Here is a 6,855-nt window from a genome sequence, read left to right as displayed (position 1 = left end):
AAGTTGCTGTGTTCATATGTCAGTGTATTAAAATTTGTGGAAGTGTTGTATGAGAACCCATTTGTTGGAAAAAAAAAATCACTCAACACATTTGAGTAATGATCCTTAGCTACTCTTCATGATGGTCCTGTTGTGTACAGCTGTGTCAACTGTTAATTCAGCAGGGGGTGTGCTCTTTATCCACAGCCTTCAGATGCCATTTTCCTCACACTGATGCATCAAATCGAAGTCCGGCCCTTTCCTGGAGTGCCTGAGAAGCACATTGGTGCTGCAGCGCACCTGCATCCCTGGATGGCTGAGTTTGTCTGTGTTGCTTTCAGTGAATCCATGCAGGGTTTGTTTCGAACTAGACCATGATGCTGAAGTCTTTGTAGTTACCAGCTGTGGAAAGAAAAGGTAGACATTCTTTTCCCTTCCTGGCAATTCAGGTTTTTAAAATTTCCAATTAATTATGTTACTTCTCAAGTTTTGGTGACTTCTCTTACGAGTTTCACTGGGGGCTGAGACCTAGACTGATTTATCTGATCACCTCAACACTACTAGTCTCTTGAATTCTGAGCAGGGGCTTTCTATGGAGAGTTCATTTTTCTACTATCTTTGTTAAAATCTTAAAAGCCTGTCTACCTGAAGATAAGTTCATCTTTGGTACTGATTTTGCTAAAATCTAATAATTTGTAAATGCATGCAATTCTGCTTAGCCTGCTCTTAAATACTGACACACTGTCCATGGTAACACCACTTTTTAAAAAAAGAAGTGTTTTATATCTGCAGTGATGTGAGAAATTTAACTAATGTCTGTCAGTACTAATGTCTTTGAGCTCAGGGTTAGAGTCTTACTAGTATTTCTACTGCCGATTTCCACTGGGATTGATATGCTAGGTGGAAGTCTTGATGATACGTTATCTAAGTAGTCAGGGAGGCGCTGGTTTATAATGCTACTTTCAGGAAGTCATCAAGCTATGAATGCAGTGTCATTTCCAAGAGTGGAAGCAGTTAAAGCAGTGGCAGGCACCAAAAAGTTTTGGAGTCATACTAGAAGAATCCAACAGATATTGTTAGTTGATAATGAAAAAAGACTGTGCTTGATAAGATTTTTTTTTTTTTTTTTTTTTTTTTCTTCCAGAGAAGACACCAAGAGCAGTTTTCATATCCCACCCTGAAATGATTACATTCCATAAGCTCCCCCAATGTTTAGGGCAATTTCTGAGGCCAGAGAAGATAAGGGGGAGGATGTTCAGCTGTCAGGCTTTGATAGTCACTCAGCTTAACACACCATATCCAGCACTGACTTCATCCCAAGTCCTAAAAGCGCAGTAACTTGAAGTAACTCAATTGTTTATAGTGCTTGTATTATTTCTTCTTTTCGCAGCAGCTTCAGGAGGAAAAGCCTGAAAGTGCTTTGAAGCTACTTGCAAATGCTTACTTTCCAAACTGCAGAGGGAATGTGGAAGAATCCTCTTTCAGCTGGCCAGCTGAACCCAATCAAAACCTGCTAGAACTCCTAATACCTAAAGTTGCCCAGTACCTGCACAGTGCAGAGTTTTATCTTGCTCATTAATACTTAGCAGTATTGTTGCTTCAGGTGTGTGTTTTGCTCACCCAAATCTTTTCAGTGCTGAATTCCTTGAAATGTGTATTGTGTCATGTGTCCTTGTACTAGGTCTGGCTGGGATGGAGTTAACTTTCCTCATAGCTGCCGGTATGGTGCTGTGATTTGGACTTGAGACAAACAGTGTTGATAACACACGAGTGCTTTACCTACTGCTGAGCTGTGCTTGCGCAGTGTCAAGGCCTTCTCCATTTCCCATTTTGTGCACCCCCCTGCTCCCCAGAATGGGTAGGCTGAGGTTGGGCACGAGGGTTGGGAGGGGACACAGCTAGGACAAGTGACCCCAACTGACCAAAGGGATATCTTGTGCCATATAACATCATGCTCAACAATAAAAATGAGGGGGGGGTGGTGGTGCCATTTCAAGGTAGCCTTTGCTCCAAGATGCTGATCTGGGCATCAGTCTGCTTGTGGTCATCATCATTGGTGATGGGCATTGAACTGCAAGGAAACTTGAAGAGTTGAAACTGTAATCTTGTAATAAGGTCACAAATATAAATTATGCCACGCCCAATATATTTTATTCAGGTTTTATTATGGCTGCGATGTGTGCTTGTACTACTGCAAAAACCTTGCTGATGCAATAACTTAATATAACTTTTGATAGCAAACAATTGCTCTTTGTTCTGTATTGATTGTAAGTCAGTCCATTTCTACCAAGTATTTTCTAGGGGTTGTAGTGTTTCAAATGAAAGAACCTAGGATACCAACAGGCTTTATAATGACTTCTAGAAGCTGAAGTACTGAAGTTACTGCTATTTTTCCCTACTTTGGAAGAATGTTGTGATGCTGATTGCTTAAATCTTACCTGATTGCTTGGATTTGCAAGACTGACTTTAAAGAACTGTCTAAAAGCAGAGAAAATTAGTTGGTCTTTTTCCTTCCATTTCAGTGTATGTCTGTTGAGTGATGATCTTGAGTTCATACGAAAACATAAGTATTTAATGTCTGTCCTCTGCTGGTTTAGGTGCTTTAAAGCAATGTCCTTTTGAAATGGACTTGAAACTTTGATCAACAGACTTTGGTCTAATTAATCAAGGAGTTCCAATAATCCATATTACTGTTCTTATTTAATTATTAAATTTACAGTGTTTAAATCACACCACAGTCAGAGGTTCTGATATAAATGTTAAGGAAACTGAAGAGTATAGGATTTAGCAACTAATAGTAATCAAAGACATACCAAACTAATAAATACTTCTGAAACATTGAATTTATGTTGGTATGCTTGAGTATTTGATAGAGTCTGACTAAGCTACTAGGCTACCTCTACTTTCAGACCCTTAGTTGCTGGAATTCCAATCCAATGAGAATGTCTGCAGAGATATCTGCCTGTGTACTTCTGAAACTGGTCAGTGAGGATATATACAGGTAGTAACCTCTCTTTGCCTAGTCTTGTCATGAGTTGCATGTCATATGTCCCATTGCATCAGTTACATATCTTCTTCCATTTGTCTATCAATATTCAGGGTTTTGTTTTGTTTTGGGGGCCTTGTTCCCCTCAGTTGTAAGCAGGAATATAGATTTATTCACTGTGTTTTATCAGAACGTCAAGGATCTGTAAGTCTGTTTCTTCTCTGGTAGACTGCCATTTGAAAAGTTGGAGCCTGGATGTCAGCTTTCATCTTGCCTGAACGCATGGCAGCCCCAGGGGTTTAGGGTAGAGACGGGGAAAAAAATCCTTGAAGACGATGGAAGACTTCAGTAAAAGTCATTCCTCCAGAAGTGTTAAGCTTATCCCGTGCATTTGACTTTTTTTCATCTTGCTTTCAAACTCTGGAGCTCTTCCCATGCCGTTGCAGAGCCAAGAACTCAAATAGTTCCCAACTTCTTGCTCTGTCAGGCAGCCATACCTATCAGTTAATCTTAAGCTTACTTTAAGATCAGCCTTTGTTGCTGGGGAAAGCTCGGGTTTGCTTTTTACTGGTATGTTTTTTTCCTTCAGTAGTGGAAAAGTTTCCTCAGTAAGAAGGACTGGTGTGGTTTAAATATGGTTGTAAATCTCACTAAGCCATGGATCGGGCAACTCCACAGGACAGCGTTGTGTTCATACCTGCTAGAAAGTCTTGGCAGCAGTGAAAGAGACCTCTGGGCCCTATTCTGCTTACTGAGCCCCAAGAAATGCCCAGGGTTTCTTCTGATGTTCTGCTTCCGTTCTTGAGTCTTTGAAGTCACACGATGACACAGGAAGAGAGTTTTCTCAGCGGTGTGGATGCACCTTTTTTCCTGCACTCAGCTCCAGGAGAGATTTCACATCTGTCACCACAAGACGCAATGTCTCCCTTTTGTCCTCATAGAGGTGCCAGGAAAATAGCGTTGATCCAGTGGGAACACACCTTGCTCTTGAGGATGTGCAGGGTTAATCGTCTAATGATAAAGGGCGGTGTGTGACCTCTTCCTGTTTGAGGATCCTGCTCATCACAGACAGCTTGCAGCAAGGTCTGAGCTGAAGCGGGTCAGAAGGTTGTAGACCAAAGCTCCAGAATCTCCCCATGTTGTGTAGGAATTCGTGCATGTTGTCCACGTGTGTGCTGCTGCCTCACTGTGGCTTTTAGCACCGGGCAGCCAGGAATGGTTTTCTTGCAGCCCTTGTTAAACAAAGAACATGAACCTCAAAAGGGTAAGAAATCCAAGTTCCCGTTGTTATGGACAGTGTTATGACAGTGTCACATAGTCTCGTTCTGATCCTTAAGGAAGAATGTCTCCTCCCATTCCTGTGGGAGCCTCCTTTCAGCCTGTAATTTTCTTCTTATATCCTGGGCTCGACCTGCACTAGGTGACTCAGGAAGCAGCTTATTCCACAGAAACTACGGCTTCTCCACAAGGGCAAGGCCAAAGCCCTTCAATATGATTGTTGTGGTGCTTTCTATCTGCTTACAGCCTGCTGGGGTAAAGTAATTTTGATAATGTTTGAGTCATGTTGCCAGAAGTAATTGATATTAATAAGAAGTGCTTACCAAAGCCATGACCATATCCACGATATTTGTAATTGATTCTACCTATGTAGAGTAATCTATTCAATGACCTAGAATAAGGGCCTATGCATGATTAGGTATGCACATAAAAAACATTTGATATGTTATCTGGAAGCATCATCTCGAAAGCTGTTAGAGAAAATGGGAATTTTTGCAGTGGCTTCCAAAAGTGTGAGCACAGGACTGTACCAGGGACTGCAAGGTTATAAACACAAACCAGTGAGAGTTGGTCACTGCTCAGCGCTCCCTGGACATCCTACCAGTGTCAGGTTTAGGGCGGTTCTTGAATACGTGTAGGATTGTGTAACAGACTATTGCAGCTGTCCATGTTTGACAGCAGAGGTAGAGGTGTTGCTAGATTCTATGTAAGACAGCAGTTAAACTGACTAGTTTGGCAGGTGCCTTAATTCATAAATGGGTGAGCAGAATTGACCACTGATGTCTTGTATTGCTGTGTAAGTTAAAGGGTTTGATCTGGTGTCAAGTTTAGTTATAATCTGGATACAAAACCCATTTCCTTAAGTTTATGTTGCATTATATTGATCCGTCCTTTCCCCAGCCCAACGGATGTGTTTTTTGCAGAATATATCTTCTGCTGCCTCAAAATAAATTTGCAGAGTTGTGTCTAGTGTTTGTATAAAGTAGCAAGCTGGTTGCAGTCGATACTTCAGAACTGGAGAACTGCATGTACAGAGTGGATCCCCCTGGTGTCTTACATTCCTACATGTGTAAGTATTAGTGTTGTTAAAAGGAAATGCACCTCTGGGTTTTTTTGTATGTGCTCTGATACCAGTCTCTGGAGGCTCGTTTGAAATGGTGTGCACCAACATCCTTCCTTCCTTTATAATCATAGCACAGAAAATGAATTTGATCAGGTTTCCTCTCACCTGCTGCATCCTCTGAATATATCTCCTGCTTCCTCACAGGGAAAAAAAAATCAAATAAAAATAAATCATAGACTAACTCAAATGCTTTGCCATAGTATTAGGTTCTAAAACTACTGAAGGGCTAAGGATGATTTGAACTTTGTTAACTGATACCTAATCTAGTTGCGTGTGCTCTGTGGCACCTGCAAAGTGAGCTCTACCTGCTCTGGATGGGATACCCATGAGTGCAGTCCTTGAAACTGGACTATTTGTAGAACAGCATGAAGGGATAATGGTGTGGTAGCACCACAGTCACTCCCAGCTAGGAGTCTCAAACTGCCAGCCAAGTATCTGAGTAAGGATTGATCACTCTCATACCAGGTCTTCCCTGCAATTCCGCATGTGATCCTGGACAGTAAGTGCTCTCAGGAATTCCCTAGTGGTGTCTGTTACTTTCTAGCTTAGTAGAAAGGAAAAGGATGGCAAAGTCTTTCTCTTTTGCTCACTCCACCTGACGTGTCTGGCAAACAACATAAAGCTGTAAAAACACGTTTGAGGTGAGCCACCAGGTAAAAGGATTTGAGGGGTGCTTGCCCATGCTGAGCCACCGGGACACTTCTTTCTGAAGCTCTTTTTGAAGAAACGGAGAAGATTGTCAGATTAACAAGTGTAAAATGGCCTGTGCAAGCCAGTTGCATGTCCACTGATTGGCTTTGTGATGCTTGATAGACCACAAGTATTTTCTGACATAAAAGCCTATCTCAGCTGCTGTCCATCTTGGTTGTCTTTTTGCATCTCTCTCTCTTTAAAGCTTTGGCCTCCACCGTTTTTAGCTAATGAACCTGTCTGTCCTCAGGGAGACTATACCTCTTATCTGCTGGGCCCTGCCTCTGACAGAGATCTCAATGACTATTTAGTTGAATTATTTATTGAGAGATTATTTGCAGGCCAGAAAGTTAAACCAAGAACAACTTTGGGTTGCTTGTGATGGACTTTAAACAGTCAGGGTTTTTACTATAAAGAAAACTGAAGAGAAGGGAGGGTTTGCTTAGAGAATGAGCTGGGTATACAGGAGTTCCTGCCCACTCCAAATTTCTGCCAGTAGTATGTGTGATGTAAACAGGAAAAAAAAAAATAAAATTAGTTGGTTTCAAAAACTGACAGAAGCAATAGTCATGTTACTAGGGAAATGCATCTATTGTAAAACATGAGAAGAATTAGAAGTTATAAAGAAGAAAAGGAACATTTTGTTAAAAGTGGGTATTCTATTTCGAAGAAAAAGTATGATACTGAGTATCTTGCCTTTTTAGGATTCTTAAAAAATAATAAAAGGGTACAAACTGTATTAACTTAGTGTACTTCCAGGCCATCTGATATATGCTGGGCATACTTAGAGGCTTAATAA

Source organism: Numenius arquata, chromosome 1 (assembly GCF_964106895.1).
Source record: "Numenius arquata chromosome 1, bNumArq3.hap1.1, whole genome shotgun sequence".
Taxonomy (NCBI): domain Eukaryota; kingdom Metazoa; phylum Chordata; class Aves; order Charadriiformes; family Scolopacidae; genus Numenius; species Numenius arquata.
This window is presented reverse-complemented; position numbering follows the sequence as displayed.